The sequence below is a fragment of the Loxodonta africana genome, chromosome 3 (genome assembly GCF_030014295.1).
Source record: "Loxodonta africana isolate mLoxAfr1 chromosome 3, mLoxAfr1.hap2, whole genome shotgun sequence".
NCBI lineage: Eukaryota > Metazoa > Chordata > Mammalia > Proboscidea > Elephantidae > Loxodonta > Loxodonta africana.
In genome coordinates, this window is record NC_087344.1 from 180,361,423 (window position 1) to 180,383,469 (window position 22,047).

A 22,047-nucleotide genomic window follows, 5' to 3' on the forward strand; every position below is an offset into this window, starting at 1 on the left:
GTTGTAAACAATACTGCAGTGAACATCGGTGTGCATATATCTGTTGGTGTAAAAGCTCTTATTTCTCGAGGATGTATTCCAAGGAGTGCGATTGCTGGATCATATGGTAGTTCTATTTCTAGCTTTTTAAGGAAGCGCCAAATCAGTTTCCAAAGTGGTTGTACCATTTTACATTCCCACCAGCAGTGTATAAGTGTTCGAATCTCTCCACAGCCTCTCCAGCATTTATTATTTTGTGTTCTTTGGATTAATGCTAGCCTTGTTGTATTTTTGATTTGCATTTCTCTGATGGCTAATGATTGTGCTCGTTTCCTCATGTATCTGTTAGCTACCTGAATGTCTTCTTTAGTGAAGTGCCTGTTCATATTCTTTGCCCATTTTTTAATTGGGTTATTTGTCTTTTTGTAGTTGAGTTTTCGCATTATCATGTAGATTTTAGAGATCAGATGCTGGTCAGAAATGTCATAGCTAAAAACTTCTTCCCAGTCTGTAGGTAATGTTTTTACTCTTTCGGTGAAGTCTCTGAATGAGCATAGGTGTTTGATTTCTAGGAGCTCCCAGTTAATCTAGTTTCTCTTCTGCATTGTTAATAACGTCTTGTATACTCTTTATGCCATGTGTTAGTGCTCCTAGCATTGTCCCTATTTTTTCTTCCATGATCTTTATCGTTTTAGATTTTGTATTTAGGTCTTTGATCCATTTTGAGTTCGTTTTTGTGTGTGGTGTGAGGTATGGGTCTTACTTCATTTTTTTGCAGATGGATATCCAGTTACGCCAGCACCATTTGTTAAAAAGACTGTCTTTTCCCCCATTTAACTGACTTTGGGCCTTTGTCAAATATCAGCTGCTCATATGTGGATGGATTTACGTCTAGATTATCACTTCTGTTCCATTGGTCTATGTATCTGTTGTTGTACCAGTACCAGGCTATTTTGACTACTGTGGTGGCATAATAGGTTCTAAAATCCAGTTGAATGAAACCTCCTACTTTGTTCTTCTTTTTCATTAATGCTTTACTTGTCCAGGGTCTCTTTTGCTTCCATATGAAGTTGGTGATTTGTTTCTCCATCTCATTAAAAAATGTCATTGGAATTTGGATCAGAATTGTGTTGTATCTATATATGGCTTTTGGTAGAATAGACATTTTTACAATGTTAAATCTTCCTATCCATGAGCAAGGTATGTTTTTCCCCTTATGTAGGTCTCTTTTGGTTTCTTGTAGTAGTGTCTTGTAGTTTTTTTTGTATAGATCTTTAACGTCTCTGGTAAGATTTATTCCTAAGTATTTATCTTCTTGGGGGCTGGTGATTTCTTCTTCAATGTTCTTTTTGTTGGTGTGAGGAATCCAACCAATTTTTGTATGTTTATCTTGTATCCTGATAGTCTGCTGAACTCTTCTATTAGTTTCAGTAGTTAAGGTTTTCTGTGTATAAGATCATGTCATCTGCAAATAGAGATACTTTTACTTCTTCCTTACCAATCTGGATGCCCTTTCTTTCTTTATCTAGGCTAATTGCTCTGGCTAGGACCTCCAGCACAATTTAAAACAGCTAAATTCTTAATAATTGCTTCTGTATTCAGTCTGCTGTGAAGTCATATGTCATTATAGCCTTGTAACTGCTGAGATGTATCATTGTGTACTTTATAAATCAGGGCCTAGTTAGGAGACAGAAACCTCTTGCCAGAACTTGAACAGGAAAATTTTAATGTAAAGAATTACAAAGAATTGTGAAATTCAGAAAGAAGTAATCTTTGGTGGTTATGAGGTAGGGGAGAGGTAGGGAGGGAAAAACACTAACTAGATAATAGATAAGTGGTAACTTTGGTAAAGGGTAAGACAGTACACAGTACTGGGGGAGCTATCCTAACTTGTCCAGGGCAAGGTCATGGAAGATGCATAGACACATCCAGACTCCCTGAGGGACCGAATTATTTAGCTGAGGGCTGTGGGAACCATGGTCTCGGGGAATATCTAACTCAGTTGACATGACATAGTTTATAAATAAAATGTTGTACATTCTACTTTGGTGAGTAGCATCTGGGGTCTTAAAAGCTTGTGAGCGGCCAACTAAGATACTCCACTAGTCTCACCCTGTCTGGAGCAAGGGAGAATGAAGAAAACCAAAGACACAAGGGAAAGATTAGTCCAAGGGACTTAATGGACCACAAGTACCAAAACCTCCACCAGACTGAGTCCAGCACAACTAGATGGTGCCCAGCTACAACCACTGAGTACTCTGAGAGGGATCACAATAGAAGGTCCTGGACAGGGCTGGAGAAAAATGTAGAACGAAATTCTAACTCATAAAAAGAAAGAAAGAAAGAAACTTACTAGTCTGATAGAGACTGGAGAAACCGTGAAAATATGGCCCCTGGACACCATTAATAGCTCAGTAATGAAGTCATTCCTAAGGTTCACCTTTCAACCAAAGTTTAGACAGGCGTATAAAACAAAATGAAGCAAAATGGACATACCAGCTCAGGGCAAGGATGAGAAGGCAGGAGGGTACAGGAAAGCTGGTAATGCAGAACCCAAGGTGGAGAAGGGGAGAGTGTTGACAAATCATGAGGTTGGCAGCCAGTGTCACAAAACAGTATGTATATTAATTGTTTAACGAGAAGCTCTTTTGCTCTGTAAACCTTCATCTAAAGTATAAAAAAAAAAAATGTGAAATAGGTAAAAGGTAGCTAACTACTAAAAGGGATACAAGAGAACTCTTAAGGTGTGATGGGATAGTACCTACTGAAAGTAGCTATTACCCCTGTACCTGAGGGAAAAATGAACAAGGAGCCACCTCTTCTCCAGAGATTCAGACCTCTGGTGAGAGAGTGGATTGGTACAGGAAGGTGCTACCTGCACTGTGGTGGCAAAGAAGCAGGCTGGAGGGCATCCATTGCTGAACTCCAGAAGCGACCCTCTGCTGTGCTAAAATGCTGCCAGGAACCCTATATGCTCATCCACCCGAAAACAGAACATCAGAGGAATCCCTGCTGCCTCTTCAGCCTCGTGGTGTCCCTCCAGAGTCCTCTACTGGCAGAGTCTACATTGAGCCAGGAGGGAATAGAGTTTGCAGAATCTGGCTCTAGTATTACAAAATGAGGCAAAGAAGGGTGGGTTTGGAGCTGAGAGACAATGAATTAATAGCTGGTACACATGCCTACCAACTGGACAAAAATTCTAAAGCTCACCAATACCCTTGTTAGAAAGATCGTGGCATTATAGCAGTTCTCACCTACTGTTGGTTTAAGAGTTGACTGGTACAACCACTTTTAAAAATAGTGTGTACACCCTATCATCTAGTGATTCTACCCCTATGCTTTCTACCCCTGAGAAACTTTGTATATGTGCAGCAAGATCAGTGGAAGAGAATTTTTATAGTAAAAATATTTGGTAACAACCCTGATACTTATCTGCCATAAAATGGATATTTTGTGGCATACTCATACAATGGAATACCAGACTGCAAATAAAGTGAGTTTCAGTTACAAGCAATAACTTAAATAAATCTCACAAAGTATTGATTGAAAAAGGAATATTTATGCATATATGGTTTCATATGTTCATTTATATAAAGTTCAGATTTGGCAATAAAGAACTATTATTATTGCATCCTAGTTATTAAACCACCACCCATCTGTCAGTTTGTCCTACTGTAGTGGGGTTGCTATGATGCTAGAAGCTGTGCCACCAGTATTTCCAATACCAGTGTGGTCACCCGTGGTGGACAGATTTCACAGGAGCTTCCAGACTAAGACGGACTATGAAGGAAGGCCTGGTGATCTACTTCCAAAGGTTAGCCAGTGAGAACCGTAGAGATAGCAGTAGAACACTGTCCAATATAACACTGGAAGATGAACCCCTCAGATTAGAAGGCATTCAAAATTCAAAATACAAAGAACAGATAAATCCATCTTGAAGGGAGTGCAGTCAGAATGCTCCTTAAGAAACCAGGATGGCTAAATGGCTACCCAGACAGGGAACACAACAGAGAGTCCCTGATGGAATGGGAGAAAAGTGGAGCAGAACTCAAATTCACTTGAAGACAAGACTTAATGGTCTGACTGAGACTGTAGGAACCCCTGAAGCCGTGGCTCCCAGACATTCTGTTATCCCAGAACTGAAACCATTCTCAAAGCGCACTCTTCAGACAAAGATTAGACTGGGCTGTAAAATATAAAATAATACTAGTGAAGAGTGTGCTTCTTAGTTCAAGCAGATACTCGAGACCAGATGGGCGGCTCCTGTCCGGAGGTAGAATGAGAAGGCAGGAAGTAACAGGAACTGTTTGGATGGACACAAGAAACCTGGGGTGGAACAGGGGAGTGTACTGTCATGTTATAGGGATTGCAACTCATGTCACATAACGATATGTGTATAATTTTTTGTGTGAAAAATTAACTTGAGCTGTAAACTTTCACCCAAAACACAATTAAAAAAAAAAAAAAAAGGGATGTCAAGACTTCCTCTTGCTTATTTTGGACATGTCCTCAGAAAAGAGTAATTGCTAGAAAACGATATCATGTTTGGTAGAGGGTCAACAAAAACGAGAGACACCTTCCATAAGATGGATTGACATAATGGCTGCATCAGTGGGTTCAAACATAACCACAGATCGGGAGGATGGCATAGGACTGGACAGCAGTTTGTTCTGTTATACATGGGGTTGGCATGAGTCGGAGCCAACTCAACAGCAGCTAACAGCAACAGGTACTAAAACTACAGAGAAAAGTAAGGAAAAAAATTTTTGTCACAAAAATTACCATCCTAGATGAATAGAAGGGAGTATGATCTTGAAAGGGGTCCACTGAAGTCTTCTGGGGAATTAGCATTGTTTTATTTCTTGACCTGGGTTGTGATTTCATGAATATTAGCTTTGTAATTATTTGTTGAATAACTTTATACACACACACAAATATATCTTTTGTGCTACTTTTCTGTTATAGTTTATAGTTTCAAAATGTAAGCATTTAATGAGATTGAAATAGAGCACAAAAAAGACTTACTTAGACAAAACATGATTTTCAAATTGTTGAGTAAATGAACTTAGTTCCTTTTGAAAGTTTAATTAGTGGCCTAGAAGAACAAATTGTAAAATAAAGCAAAAAAGCTAAGAGACAGAAAAGGTCTTCTATTTTTAGTATTCCTACTTAGGTGATAAGTTCCTTAGGGTTCTGCTCACTCTGTACCTCCACCTTAAAGATTAGTACCCTCAAGAAATTCTCTCTGACTTCCGCCTCTCAGTCTGGATTGAGAAAGTCTTCCTCTTTGCTGCCATTATACCATGTCTGTTCTTCTGTGATGACACAACACACTGTCCTGTAATTGATCCAAATGCTTTTTGTCACCAACTCCTATTCCCCAGACATTGAGCTTCTGCAGCCGGCACAATGCCTGGCACTTAATACGTGGTTAGTAAATGTTTGTAAAATGGGTGATGGATGGATGAAAATGCCATAGAGTGCTGCAAACCAGTGTTTCTGAAATACAGATGTAGGCACTCCTGGGCGGGCCTGTGGACGTAGTTCAAAAGATCTAAGAGTTCTCCATGACGAGTAAATTGTTAAAATTTTTTGTTTTAAAACAATTTGAAAGTAATTGTAAGCATACTCAGTTTCTATGTGATCGCCTTACGACAGTTCTGACTCAGTTTCATTGGCTGCGTTAACATATTTATGATTGTATTTTGGCATAAGGTATTACTTTAATTATCAGAGGCTAATGAGAAAAGCTTAAAGATTGGCATAATGTATCAATTAAAGCACTAATGATTTTACTACACATTGTGAAAAAGGCTTTCAAAAAGTAGTTCATGGTGCCCGGCCACAACCGATGACTGCCCTGACAACAGAGAACCCCTGAAGGAGCAGGGGAGCAGTGGGATGCAGACCCCAAATTCTCGTAAAAAGACCAGACTTAATGGTCAAGCTGGGACTAGAAGGACCCCAGAGGTAATGGTCCCCAGACCTTCTGTTAGCCCAAAACAGGAACCATTCCCAGGGCCAACTCTTCCCACAGGGATTGGACTGGAATATGGGATGGAAAATGATACTGGTAAAGAACGAGCTTCTTGGATCAAGTAGACACATGAGCCTGTATTGGCATCCCCTGTCTGGAGGGGAGATGAGAGGGCAGAGGGGGCCAGAAGCTGGCCGAATGGACACGAGGAGAGAGAATGGAGGGAAGGAGTGTGCTGCCTTGTTAGGGGGAGAGCAGTTAGGAGTGTCTTTCAAGGTGTGTATACATTTTTACATGAGAGACTGACTTGATTGGTAAACTTCACTTAAAGCATAATAAAAATTAAAAGAAAAAAAGTAGTTCAAACAGAAAAGTAGTGAAGGAATTGAATTATCATGTTGCTGAATTAAAAACAATGTATACATTCAATGTTATTTTTACATTGCAGTTTGTAGTTTTTTCAACAAAATATCATTTATTAAATTAATGTTCTTAATATGAATAACATTGAAGACTCAACTTTAGAAGCCGAGAAACCCACCTCTTTGTTGCCAACTGGGGATGGGGTGGAAAATGGGCACCCCAGCACACCCTATCCTCTGCCAAGTTTCCCCCCGCAAGGGTATAAATTCTGTTTTATATTTGTTGAAGTACTATAAAAACTTAATCATTGTAGTAATATAAGGGGAAAAAAGATATATGAAGACATGGGGATGATTTGCATAGGAAATTCAAGAGAATTTATAGGCTAAAATGGACTTAGCAAGGTTGCTGGATAAAAATCAACATTTAGGAATCAGCAGTGTTTTAATACATCAGAAATGAGAAATTTTAAATATGTGATAGAAAAAAGATGATTCACAATAACAACAAAAACTTTATAAGATAATTAGAACAAAAGTTTGTGAAACCTTTATGGAATAAGTTATAAATTGCTACAAAAAGATATAAAGAATTAATATGTAAATACAGTACTGGGCATTTTGAGGAACTTGTTATACTGATTGTAAAATTCATCTAGAAGAGTCCATGTCTAGGAGTAGCCAAGACAGTTGAATAAAAGAGCAAGTAGGACTTAACCTGTGAAATATCAAGAGTTATGATTTGGCAATAGTAAAAAGCTTTTAATTACCACCCCCATATAGCTAGGTTCCAAAGATTGGGTCGTTATTCAAAATTGGTGTTACGTGAAAGTGCAGGATGACCACAAATCAGATCACAAAATGGAGGATGACTACTACATCATTACATAACTGCCAAGTTATCGTCATTACATAACTGCTCACCCACTGAAAATCATGGCTCATCCAAGTTGACACCTAACCTTAACCATCAAAGCCATCGTTACTCCCACTTCATATCTTGGCGTTCACTACTGCCAGACATACATCATTAGTGCACAAAATAGTCAGACAGTAGATTTTTTACTATTGTTATAATTGCGAAATGTCGAATAACGAGGTAGTTGATAAGCGAGGAGAAGGTGTATTTGCAAATCATAAGTCTTGGTATTTCATAGGTTAAGTCCTACTTGTTCTTTTTCTCAACTGTCTTGGCTAGTCCTAGACATTGACTCCTACTGTATGAATTTTAGAATCAGTGTAACAAGTTCCTCAAAATTTCCAGTTGGTATTTTGGTTAGTGCACTGAATTTACATATTAATTCTATAAGCCTTGTAAAAATTTATAATTTTCTTCATAAAGGTCTCACACACATTTATTCTAAGCACTTTATAAAGCTTTTATTACTGTGAATAATTGAATCGATGCATTTGAATTACGGTGTTGGTGAGGAGTATTGAAGGTACTGTGCACTGCCAGAAAAATGAGCAAATCTGTCTTGGAAGAAGTACAGCCAGAATGCTCCTTAGAAGCAAGGATGGTGAGACTTCATCTCGTATACAGTGGATGTGTCATCAGGAGGACTCAGTCCCTGACCAAGGATATCATACTTGGTAAAGCAGAGGGTCAGCGAAAAAGAGGAAGACCCTTGAAGAGATGGATTGACACAGTGGCTGCAACAATGGGCTCAAACATAGCAATGTTTGCGAGGAGGGTGCAGGACTGCGCAGTGTCTCATTCTGTTATATATAGGATCACTATGACTCGGTACTGACTTGACAGTACCTAACAACAAGAACAAAGAAATTAAGTCACAGAAGCAGAAAGAAATAATCCTGGCCCCAAAGACTTAAGAGATAGACACTTAAAAACAATATTTGTCCTTTCGTGATTGACTTATTCACTCAGCATAATGCCCTCTGGATTCACCCATGTTGTGAGATGTTTCACAGATTCATTGTTCTTTTTTATTGCACCGTATTCTACCGTGCGTGTGGACCATAATTTGTTTATCCATTCATCTGCTGATGGGCAGTTAGGTTGTTACATATTTCTTCTGTTGTGAGTAATGCTGGGGTGAACATGGGTGTACATATGTCTATTTGTATGACAGCTCTTATTTCTCTAGGATATATTCCTAGTAGTAGGATTGCTGGATTTTATGGTATTTCTATTTCTAGTTTTTTAGGGGGGCACCATATCATTTTCCATAGTGGTTGTACCATTTTACGTTCCCACCAGCAGTGCATGAGAGTTCCAGTCTACCCACAGCCTCTCCAACATTTATTTGTTTTTCTGATTAGTGCCAGTAGTGTCAGTGTGAGGTGGTATCTCATTGTAGTTTTGATTTGCATTTCCCTAATGGCTAATGATTGTGAGCATTTCCTCATGTGTCTGTTAGTTGCCTGAATGTGAAGTGTCTGTTCATATCCTTTGCCCATTTTTTAATTGGATTATTTGTCTTTTTGTTGTTGAGGTGTTGAAGTGTTCTGTAGATTTTAGAGATTAGACCCTTGTCTGATATGTCATAGCCAAAAATGTTTTCCCAGTCTGTAGGTTCTCTTTCTACTCTTTTAGTGAAGTCTTTTGATGAGAGGAGTGTTTAATTTGTAGGAGCTCCCGGTTATCTAGTTTATCTTTTGATGTTTGTACATTATTAGTTATGGTTTGTATTCTATTCATGCGATATATTAGGGCTCCTAACATCATTCCTGTTTTTTTCTCCCATGATCTTTTAGGTTTTATATTAAGGTCTTTGGTCCATTTTGAGTTGGGTTTTGTATATGGTATGGGGAATGGGCCCTGTTTAGTTTTTTAGCAGATGGATGTTCTGTTTTCCAGCACCATTTGTTAAAAACACTGTCTTTTCCGCATTTAGGAGCCTTGGTAGCACAGTGATTAAGAGCTACAGCTGCTAAACAAACGGTCAGTAGTTTGAATCTACCAGCCACTCCTTGGAATCCCTGTGGGGCAGTTCTGTCTGTCCTACAGGGTTGCTATGAGCCGGAATCTACTTGATGGCAACAGGTTTTTGGGTTCCCCATTTAATGGGCTTTGGCCCTTTGTCAAAAATCAGCTAACCATAGGTGGATGGATTTACATCTGGATTCTGTTCCGTAGGTCTGTGTCTGTCGTACCAGTACCGGGCTGTTTTGACTACAGCAGCTGTATAGTAGGTTCTGAGATCAGGTTCCTACTTTGTTCTTTTTCTTCAGTAATACATTGCTTTTCCAGGGCTTCTTTCATTTCCATATAAAGTTGGTGATTAGTTTTTCCATCTCGTTAAAGAATGCTGTTGGTATTTGGATTGGGATTGCATTACAGCTGTAGGTGGCTTTGGGTAGAATTGACATTTTTACAGTGTTGAGTCTTCCTATCCTTGAGCATGGTGTGCTTTCTCGTTTGTGTAGGCCTCTTTTGGTTTCTTACAGTAGTGTTTTGTAGTTTTTTTTGTATAGATCTTTTTTGTCCCTGGTTAGATTTATTTCTAAGTATTTTACCTTTTTAGGGGCACTATATCAGAAACCTTGGTGATGTAGTGGTTAAGTGCTATAGCTGCTAAGCAAAACGTTGGCGGTTCAGCTCCACCAGGCGTTCCTTGGAAACCGTAAGGGGCAATTCTTCTCTGTCCTATAGGGTTGTAGTGAGTCAGAATCGACTCGACCACAACGGGTTTTTTATAAATGGTATTGCTTCCCTGATTTCGTTTTTGTTGTTCTGTTTCTTAGTGCATAGGAATCCCACTGATTAGAGTAGCTAGGAAGTTTTTAGAATGAAATCAACTCTTTCTTTGTCTGCTATTTCTGAGTGCCAAGGTTTTTGATTAAATATTGACTTTTTCTCTCTAGGTAACCCATTGTTTAGTCTTCTGTTTAGTCATTTAGCAAATATTTGCTAAGTACTTGCAAGATGAAGCACATGATTCCAATGAGGTCCCAGAAATAAGGTATTAATAAAGGAAAGATATTCTCCTGACTGAGGCACAGGATTATGCTGTGTAGTTCTGCTTATTTTAACCATGACTCCTGGGCACCTCCTCTTATGTTATTTATCAGCTTTATGTTTTGAAAATAAGTTGCTAATACCTTGCCATTTTAAAGACTAGGTGAGGAGGGAGAGGGTTAGCAAAAGAAATATCAATTAAACGTCCTAGTAGTTCTGCAAGGTCAGCCTTTTTTTTTTATTATTATTTTGTTGTTGAGAGTATATGCAGTAAAAAATACACCAATATGGTAGTTTCTACATGTACAATTCAGTGGCACTGATTACATTCTTCAAGTTATGTAACCATTCTCACCCTCCTTTTCTGAGTTGTTCCTCCCCCTTAACATAAACTCATGCCCCCCCACCCCAGCCCACCAAGGTTCCTATCTTTCCAAGTTGTCGTTGTCGATTTGATCCCACATAGTTCTGAAAAGAGCATAACACTGAAGGCAGATATTTTTTTACTAGTTAAGCTGAACTTTTGTTTGATTTTAAGAAGACTTCAGGTGATATTTTTGATTTAAGGTTTAAAGATTATCTCAAGGTAATAGTTTCAGGGTTTCATCCAGTCTCTGTGGCTCTAGAAATCAGGAGACACATCATTGTGGGGGCCTCCATATTGTTAGAATCACGCATCGTGGGTTGCCTGCAGCTGCCTGAAGAGCCAAGAGTCAGCATTCTGTCCAGCTGCACAACGTCAGAGAGCTGACAACATCATGATGGTAACAGGGATCCTCCAGGGATGACAGTGCCAAAGCAGGGAACAGACATTGCTTCAAATTAAGAATGGCTTTTGCGGGGGGTCGGTGTTTCAACAGTGGACCGGAGTCCAGAGAACAGAATTTTGGTCCTTCTTCTGATGCTAACCAGCTGTGTCCTTGAGCAGCTTGCTTACTTTAGCTCTTCCACTTTTCAAAGCGAATGTTTATTTGCTAAGCACGGTACTAAGCACTTCATGTACATCATCTTGTTTAATGAGATAAGTTTTAAAATATGAGGGGGATGAATTTCACAAGATAACCATTAAAGACCTTTTCTAGTGATCAAAAAAAAGTTTTTGAAGTTCTGTTCTGCACCTCCCGCCCCGCCCCAGTCAAGATTCTTCTGTAGAGTCTTTGATCAAATTGTTCAGTAATGGTAGCCGAGCACCATCCATTTCTTCTGGTTTCATGAACGTCAGCTGATTTTCTGTTACTTATAAATCAAACAACATTTAATTAATATCTTTTGAGAATTTGGCCCTCTGGGGATACAGCAAAAAGTATAAGACATAGTTTCTATCCTGAAGAAGTTACAGTCATGGTGGGAAAAAAAGTCTCAGAAATGATTTTAAACAATATAGAACAGTTTATAGCTAAGTTTTTGTGTTGTATGTGGTAATAATTGTAAAATCTGTAGAAATTGAGATAGTGGTCAGTAATGACTGCAGTAGAGGGTTAGGATAATAAGATAAGTAAAACTATTGTTAAGCATTTTGTTTTGGTTTTGTTCTATTTTAGAAAAATTCCCAAATACAAGAGATAGTTGAGCTGCACAAGTTTGAGAGCTCTGCATTTATGTAAATAAAGAACAAATCTAGCTAGAATGTAAGAATTTTAGGACTGACAGAAATTATCTAATAGAAATCATTTTACAAATGAGGATACCTAGCATTCAAAAATCTTCATGGTAAAACCAGGGCTAAAACTTCTAGTTTCCTCATGTATAGAGCTATTTTACTATATACAATGGGTGTGTGTGGTTTTTTAACCTTATTTTTTGTACATTTTCTTAGCATGTTGTACTTAGTAATTCACTTTGAAACTTTTATAGTCACAAGTTTTCGAATAAGGCAAAGTGAGGTTTTCCTCATTTGCTATAAATACCATCAGAATGCATTTTCAAGTAATATTTATGAGTTAAGCAAATCCAAGTTAGTAGATAGAGAATTTAGTGGGATGTGCCATGAGTCAAAACTGACTCTACAGCAAGTGATTTTTAGCTAAATTTTAAGCCACCCAAGCAAGAGCAGTGTTATTGTCCTGGCTAAGATATCTGAGGTGACATTTTCAACATTTCAGCATTGAGTTGTTAATCATCTTTTTTTTTTTGGAAGATTTTATTGTGTAGGTACAAGTTTACAGAGCAAATTAGCTTCCCATTCAACAATTTATAGTCAGTGACGTTGGTTGCAAGTTGTTACTCGTCTTGTCTCTCATGCTTCACTTACGCTTTTCTCCCCTCCCAATATTATGATGAAAATTTCCAGCTCTGGGGTAAGGTCCTTCTCATCAGTATTCCCCTGGTCTAGGAACTTCTCAGCGGAGGGACGCCAGTCCAAAGGATGTGCGGCACTCTCAGTGCTTCTTTCTTGGTGGTATGAGCTCCCCAGAGAGAGAGAGAGAGAAAGCCTTCCCCTTGAGCTGGCATCCTGAATTTGAACTTCTAGCCCCCTAGACTGTGAGAGAATAAATTTCTGTTTGTTAAAGTCATCCACTTATGGTATTTCTGTAATAGTAGCACTAGATAACTAAGACAAAATTTGGTACCAGGAGTGGGGTACTGTTCTAACAGATACCTAAAATGTGGAAGCTGTTTTGAAACTATGAATGGTTAGAGGCTGGAAGAGTTTTAAAGTGCTTAATAGTAAAAGCCTAGATTACCTTGAAGAGACTGTGGGTGAAATTATGCACATCAAAGACAGTTCTGGTGAGGACTCAGAAGGGAATGAGAAGAACTGTTACACCTGAGACAGCACAGACTGTGAGAAGCAACAGCAGAACCAGAAGACCATTGCCAGACGTCACTGGAGCTGACCCACGGAGCGAGAGAGTTGAGTGCCTTTGCGCAGGAGGCTTCCTGGCAGAGTGCAGTGCCCTCGGGCACTTACTAGTGGAGCTATGCTTGCCAACCCATGGAGCAAGAGAACTGAGTGCCTTCCTGCTGAAGGTTACTGGAGGAGTGGAGTGCCTCCAGGCATGTATCATCAGTGGAGCTAAAGAACTTTGGAACACTTGCCCCAGCAGGGCAGACATGGGTGGTGAGGTCTGAGGGGCCAAGAGGCCAAGGAACCAGGAATGAGAAGCTGAAGAGGCAAGGAACACAGGAGGCAGAGCTACCTCAGTCTTAGAGTAGGACCACAACCTCTGGGGTTTCAAAGGGTAGGGTCACCACTCAGGTGGACTAGGAATATGGGACTGCCCACATTGGAGGGAGCAGAGCTGCTATCCAAGTTGGCCTAGAAGGCAGAGCTGCAGCCCAGGGCTGAGGGGCCTCCACTCAGAATCTGGAGAGTGTAGCCAATACCTGGAGTCTGGAAGGCAGGGCCATCGCCTAAATGGTTTCAGAGAACAGAGGATTATTTTCAAGCCTTGAGAGCTAATGTTATGTGTTCTGCTTACTTGTTTGGTGCCGGTTATGCCTTCTTTCCCTCCAGTTTCTTCCATTTGTAAAGGAAATGTCTAGGTTGTGCCTGTTCCACCATTGTACTTTGGAAGCAGTTAAGTAAGACAGTTGGCATTGAGTTGATTCTGATTCATAGCGATCCCAGGTGTGCAGAGTAGAATTGCTCCATAAAACTTTCAAGGCTGGGATCTTTCAGAAGTAGATCACCAGGCCTGTCTTCTGAGGTGCGAATTCGGGTGGTTTGGAACCACCAACCTTTCAGGTAGTAGTTGAGTGCTTAACTATCTGTGCCACCCAGGGAACTCCATCCCATATATGAAGGTCAAACAAATATGTACATAATCGAAGATCACCAAACACACAGGAAAACAAACCTACGTGGGAGAAGCACAGGGAAAATCACAGATTTAGACCACTCCACACACACATACAGTGAGCTTCAGATACTGGAATAATCAGACAATACAAAAAACTCTGTTTGGAATGTTAAAGAAAGGTTAAATGAATAACAAAATGAAGAATGGATAAGAAAGTATCAAAAATATTTTGACAGATTTTTAAAAAGAACGAATAGGAGTTCTAGGAAGGAAAAGGAGTAAACTAGAAAATAGTTTTGTAGAAATTAGAAAGCAACAAAAGGAATAAGAGGTGGGGAAATGAGAAATGAAGATTAGAATGAGAGGGTTAATTAATGTCAGAAGGAGAGAATAGAGAAGTAACTTTTGAAGAGATAATGGCTAAGAATTCTGTGATGAGAGATGTGAATACAGATATAGAAAGCACAACATGTACTAAGTAGGCTAAATAAAAAAGAAATCCACGCCTAGTCATGGTAGTGAAATTGCAAAACAAAAAGATTTTAAAAGCAGCCAAAGATAAAAGACAGATGACATGCACAAGGACTACTATTAGACTGACTACAGACTTTTCAGTAGCAATAGTGGAAGCCAGAAGGCAGTTAAGAAAAATATTTTTATGGCATTGATAGAAAATAGCTGTCAACATAGATTTACATAGAAAGCAAAACTAGCAGACAGACATATTTAGATAACTTCAGAGAAACAAAAACAGAGAATTTACCATCAGCAAACTTCTGCATCAGTTTTACTCTGGGAAGTTAGCAGTAAAAGGGATGGTGCCTTATCCTAGCAATAAAATATATGAAATATCTAGGGATAGCCCTAACAAGACGTACGTGGGTCTTTTATAAAATTATATTTGAAAATATTGAATATAAATTCATATTGATGCTTTATTGCAATAAATAATGTACTAATAACTCATAAAAATAATAAAAACCATTGCTGTCAAGTCAATTCTGATTCATAGCAACCCTATAAGATACAGTAGAACTGCCCTATAGGATTTCCAAGGCTGTAAATCTTTACAGAAGCAGACTGCCATTATCTTTCTCCCATGGAACGGCTGGTGGGTTCAAACTGCCAGCCTCTTGGTTAGCAGCAAGTGCTTAAGCACTGTGCAGCCAGTGCACAGATAATAGTTTCTCCAAATTAGTAAGTCAGTCTAATAGAATTCAAATTAAAAATGCAAAATTTCCTCCTCTTTTGAAACTTAACATTATTCTGGAAGATAAACAAGTGAGACTATACTTAGGACATTTTTGAAATGTAATTGTAATGAGGGAAGCCAAGCTACAATTATGAAGACAGTGTAGTTTGATGTAGAAATGGATCAGTGGAACAATTTACAGCATAGAAAAAGATAAGTAATAAAATATATGCTAGAGGAAGTACAATAAATTAGTTAGGAAAAGAGGAATTATGTACTAAATGATTTTGGAACAATTAATAGGAAATCTATTTAAATTAGAGCCCTACCTAACACCCTACATCCCAGTAAATTTTAAAGAAATTATGCAGAGAAATAAAATAAATCATTTAAAAATGTCTGGTAGGAGGACTTTCTAGACTTAAAAGTAGTGCTAGAGAGTATAAAATCTACATTTAAAAACTGTGTACGTTAGCAAAAAGATAGAAACAACCAAGGTGCCCATCAGCGGATGAATGGATAATCAAATTGTGATATATTCACACAGTGGAATACTACACGACAATAAAGAACGATGAATCTGTGAAACATGGATGAATCTGGAAGACATTATGCTGAGTGAAATTAGTCACAAAAGGACAAATGTTGTATGAAACCACTATTATAAGAACTCAAGAAAAGGTCTAAACACAGAAGAAGACATTCTTTGATTGTTACGACGGTGGCTAGAGAGAGGGGGTAGTCACTAATTAGTAATCAAGAATTATTTTAGGTGAAGGGGAAGTAAATATACAATACAGGGGAAGTCAGCACAACTGGACTAAACCAAAGCTAAGAAGTTTCCTGAATACATCCATACACTTTGAGGGGCAGAGTAGCAGCAGCAGGGGTCTGGGGACCATGGTTTCAGGGGACATCTAGGTCAATTGGCATAACAAAGTATATTAAGAAAACGTTCTGCATCCCACTTTGGTGAGTGGCATCTGGGGTCTTAAAAGCTAGCAGGCGACCATCTAAGATACATTATTTGGTCTCAATCCACCTGGAGCAAAGAAGAGTAAAGAACACCAAAGACACAAGGAAAATAAGAGCCCAGGGGACAGAAAGGGCCATATAAACCAGAGACTCCATCAGCTTGAGACTAGAAAAACTGGATGGTGCCTGGCTACTACCAATGACTGCCCTGACAGGAAACACAACAGAAAATCCCTGATAGAGCAGGAGAAAAGTGGGATGCAGAACTCAAATCCTAGTAAAAAGACCAGACTTAACGGTCAGACTGAGACTGGAGGGACCACAGAGGACACGGCCCCCAGACTCTGTTAGCCCAAAACTAAAACCATTCCTGAAGCCAACTCTTCAGACAAAGATTAGACTGGACTATAAGACATAAAATGATACTGGTGAGGAGTGTGCTTCTCAGCTTGAGTAGACACTTGAGACTGTGTGGGCAGCTACTGCCTGGAGGCGAAATGAGAAGGCAGTGGGGGGTAGGAGTTGGTTGAATGGACATGGGAAATACAGGGTGGAGAGGAGGAGTGTGCTGTCACGTTTTAGAGAGCGCAACTAGAGTCACATAACAATATGTGTATGAGTTTTTGTATGAGAAACTGACTTGAATTGTAAACTTTGCCTTAAAGCACAATAAAGAGAAAAAAAAATATTTGTTGAAATGTGACTAAAAAATTAAAGGACAATCTGGGGAAAGATTTGTAATGTTGGCAAAATAGTATTTTTATGTATGAAACTTACCTAAATCATTAGAAAAGCACTAAAATACTAGTGACATAAATGATCAGATAGGTACAGTTCACAAGAAGAAATACATACTCTCAGTCCATTGATCGATTGTAGCATCATGAAAGGTGGGATAACCAGACATTGTTTATGTCCTGATGAAATGCAGTATGAAGCACACAACATTGTTAACAAAATATTGTTCCAAAAATTTGAAATTGACTGTAATCTAACTTCCAGTTAGAGAAATTTCATGGGCTGGTAGAACAAATTAAATAACACAAGGAAGAAAATACATACAACTAGAGTGTGGGACATTGTAATCCAGTAACTGTAACGAGTCAATGAATGGCATAGAAAAAAATAGATCAATTTAATTCCTGTAGATTAAGAGAGACTGAAGAGATATAACCAAATGCAATGTGTTGATGTTTTTTGGATCCCAGTTCAAACAAACTAAGCAGCCAACTTTAAAAAGACATTTTTGAAACATTGAGGGAGATTTTATTATAGATTCAGTGTAGATGATACCAGGGAAATATTAATTTTATTAGGTGTAGTAATAGCATTATAATTACATAACAAAATGTTGGAAATTGTTTTAGAGTCGGGTAAAGTGCTGTTATAGGTGGGATTTACTTTAAAATACTTCAACAAAGGAGAGATAGATGAAGAATATAGCAGAGAAAAAAAAATTTTTTTTCCCAAAATCTTGTTGAATCTGAGTGACTCTGGTTAAAGAATACTTGAAATTTTTGATAGTAAAAATTTAAAAGAGGAGGAAATGGTTACCTTGAAATTACAAACACAAATTGAAGTGAAACCAGCCATTGTTGCAGAGGTATGGTGAACGGTCTACTCATACTGGTTGTAGGAGTATAAATTGGTATAACCCTCTTAGAAAACATTTTGGCATTATTAAGAAAAAAAAGGCTTCAACCAAAAGAAACTCATTCTGTATCACTAATTATGGTAACAAAAATCTAGAAACAACTGAAGTATCTAACAGTAGGTAGGTGGTAAATTTTGGAGAAACCATATGATAGAGTATTGTGCAGCCATTAAAAATGATGTTTACAAAGAGTTGCTTGGAACATTGAGAAATGTTTGTTATGTTAAATGAAAAGAGTAGAATACATTGAAACCCTCAACCATTGCTAGTGGAGATGTAAAATGGTGCAGCCACTGTGGAAAACAGTGTTTGGTGCTTCCTCAAAAAGTTAAACATAGAATTATATGGCAAGAATAGTTATATATATAGACACCACGCTCATTGGTGGTTACCAGGGATGGGGGAGGGGAAGCACTCTCAGGATAATAGACACTTGTTATTTTTGATGATGGGAAAGGTAGCATCAAATGTGGGTAAAGTGCACAACTTGACCAATGTAAATGATGCCCCTAAGAAGTTCTAAGAAAAGACTATTTTTGGTAAAGGATATGACAAATACAGTTTTGCAAAAACAACTGAAAAATATTTGTGTGGTTACACAACTATGTACATAGGCATAGAAGTATATGAGTATATGGGTATATATGTATGCACAGATAGTATCTATAGGCATATGTACATACAGGTATATGTGTGCATGGGTGTATATCCATATATATGATAAGCCACATAGGGAACACAGTTATGGATACTTCTTAGACATAACCAAATACCTCACGAGATTGGTTTTCTGGGTTTGAAAGCTTAGGACCATAATCTCATGGGACAACTCAGTTAATTGGCACAGTATAGTTAATAAAATATACATTCTGCATTTCAATATGGTGAATAGTGTCTGGGGTCTTAAAAGCTTGTGAGCAGCCATCTGAGATACAACTGCTAGTCTCTACTCATCTGGAGCAAAAGAGAAGGAAGGAAACTAAAGACTCAGAAAAGAAGGTAGTCTGTAGGACTAATAGCCCACACAAACTACAGCTTCATCTATTCTGAAACCAGAAGAACTAGATGGTGCCTGGGTACCACTACCAACCCATTCTGATCAGGGTCACAATGGATGAATCCTTATAGAACGGGAGCAAAATGTGAAACAGAACTCAAATTGTTTAATAAGTCCAGACTTACTGGACCACTTGAGACAAGAGGACTCCCCAAGACTGTTGCCCTGAGATACACTTTAAAGCTTAAACTGCAATTATCCCTTGAGTCACCTTTTAGCTGAATAAAAGATTGGCTCATAAAATAAAGAATACCACTTGTGAGTAATGGGCTCCTTTAAAAAAAATCACCTGTAGGAGACCAAAGGGTCAAAAATTACTCCAAAGCAAAGATGAGAAGGTAAGGGGGCAGGGAAACTAGAATACTGGAATTGGTACAGCCAGAACAGAATGAATGAGAATAATGACACATGGTGAAAAATGTAACCAGTATCACTGAATAATTTGTGTAGAAATTGTTAATGGGAACCTAATTTGATGTGTAAACTTTCACTGTAAGCACAATAAAATATTATTTTAAAAAAATTACAATATGACCTTTAGGAAGCAAGTATTTGTTTATGGTGATGGGAAATTTGGCAGTAATTTGGCAGTGATAATTGTATACCTGAAAAATGTTGAATTGGCAAATGGTTCTGTTAGATATTGTTATGGATTAAATTTTGTCCCCCTAAAATGTGTGTCAGCTTAGCTAGGCCATTGATTCACAGTATTATGTGATCATCTACCATTTTGTCATCTGATGTGATTTTCTTATGCATTGTAAATCCTACCTCTGTGATGTTAATGAGGCAAGATTAGAGGCAGTTATGTTAATGAAGCAGGACTTAATCTACAAAATTAGATTGTATTTTGAGTCAATCTCTTTTGAGATATAAAAGAGAGAAAGAAGCAAGCAGAGAGATGGGGGACCTCATTACCAACAAGCAAGAAGAGCCAGGAGCAGTGTGTCCTTTGGACCCAGAGTCCCTGCTCTGAGAAGCTCCTGGACCAGGGGAAGACTGGTGACACAGACCCTCCCCCAGAGCCGACAGAGAGAGCTGACACCCTGAGTTTGGACTTCTTAGTCTCCTAAACTGCAAGAGCATAAACTTCTGTTTATTAAAGCCGTCCACTTAACGGTATTTCTGTTATAGCAGCACTAGATAACTAAAACAGATACACTTTTACACCAATAAAAAAAGAGGGGTGGGATTACCATATGATCCAGCAATTCTACTCCTAGGAATATAGCCAAAAAAATTGAAAACAGGAGCTCAGATACTTGTATACTTACTGTTCATTGCAGCATTATTCACAGTAGCCAAAAGGTGGAAACAACTGAGGTGTCCATCAGTAGATGTGTGAATGAACAAAATATAGTATATACTTACAATGGAATATTATTCACCCGTAAAGAGAAATGAAGTTCTGGTACATGCTAAGACATGAATGAACCTTGAAAACATTATGGTGAATGAAATAAGCCAGACAGAAAAGGACAAATATTACATGATACCACTTAAATAAAATATCTAGAATAGGCAAATGCATACAGGCAGAAGCTTGTTAGTGGTTATCAGGAGCTGGGGGAAGGGAGAAGGGGGGGTATTAAGTTTCTGTTTAGGGTGATGAAAACTTTTGGAAATAGTGGTGATGGTTGGGCAACAAGGTGAGCATAATTGTTACTGAATTGTACATTTACAGTGGCTAAAATGACAAATGTTTTGTTATATACATTTTAGCACAACAAAAGTTTTTAAAAAGACTGGAATACGGTTGTGTGTACATATATAAATAATTAGTTTCAAATACAACATATATGCAGGAAAAAAAGACTAGAAGACAGTAATATTGAAATTTGTATATTCTATGCTATTTGTATACTATTTATGGTACATTTGGTGTGCATAAGTGAATTTTTTCCTGTAATTTCCATAATTTTTTTAGTGTTGCTTTTATAATGCGAGTAAGGCTCTCAGCATGAAAAGAAAGAAATGACAATAGAGTCTGTCCATTCTGGTCAATAATCTTCTAGAAAATGTAATACCATTTTCTGTTTCCAGGAGTCCTGGTGGTGCAGCGGTTAAAATGCCAAGCTCCTAACTGAAAGGTTGGTGATTCTAACCTACCAGCCAGCCACTCTGCTGAAGAAAGATGTAGCAGTCTGCTTCTATAAGGATTTACAGCCTCGGAAACCGTATAGGGTAGTTCTGCGCTCTCCTACAGGGCCACTATGAGTTGGAATTGACTGAACAGCAGTGGGTTTTTTGGTCCGTTTCCTGTACATGCCATTCTTAGGCAAAAAAGTTGTGTGTGAACACATGAATTGATAGACTCATGTTGGAAAGGGACTGTAAAGTCAGTATGTTGATTGTGTGTTGTCAAGACGATTCCAACTCATAGCAAACCCTAGAAGGCAGAATAGAACTGTCCCATAGGATTTCCTAGGCTATGATCTTTATGAGAGCAGATCACCAGCTCTTTCCTCCTGCAGAGCTGCTGGTGGGTTCCACTGCTGACCTTTGGGTTAGCAGCTGAGTCCTTTAACCATTGCACCACCAGGGCTCCTCAAAAGTTGATATAGTTCCTTTTATCTTACGCTTCAATATCATGGGTTAGTGGGTTTGCTTCCGGAGAAATTCTCGTTTTGTCTTTAACAGTGGTATTAGAATGTTTTTCTTTATTCAGATTTCTTTCCCTATAACTTCATGCCGTTATTCTTATTTTGCATTCTGGGATTAAATAGAATCGGTTTGATTCCTCTTCTTTATAACCTTTGTGTCCTCTCTCGGTTGTTTCTTTTCTTTTCTTTTCTTTTCTTTTCTTTTCTCTTTTTTACTTCTGTAGTTCTTATAAGGCATGATTTTAATTCTTATTTCCTGGTACTACTACTTTGTGCACTTCAACTTTATTGATTTTTCTGTTGAAGAGAGATGACCAACCTAAACATAGAAGCAGCCCATCTGTAAACCTGCTACCCTCACCTTCTTCATTCTAGATGTGTATTCTTAGAGTATTATGTGATAGCTTTTTGGAAAACATGCTCCAGTACATGACTGAGTCATGTTATTTTCAACCAAACTTTTTTATTTAAAAAATATATATATAGCATTGTCTTCCTCATTCTGTAGTTGTGCAGTTAGTTTTATGGACGCGTTTCTTCTTTATTACATTTTATCTTATTAGATTTAGTCTAATAAACAACA

General features: G+C 38.3%; 1 protein-coding gene across 4 annotated transcripts in view; it reads left to right on the forward strand.

Moving 5' to 3' along the window:
- RPRD2 (regulation of nuclear pre-mRNA domain containing 2) overlaps window positions 1–22,047 on the forward strand; it is a 116,554-nt gene that overhangs the window by 66,188 nt on the left and 28,319 nt on the right. The gene's annotated exons all lie outside the window — the stretch shown is intronic.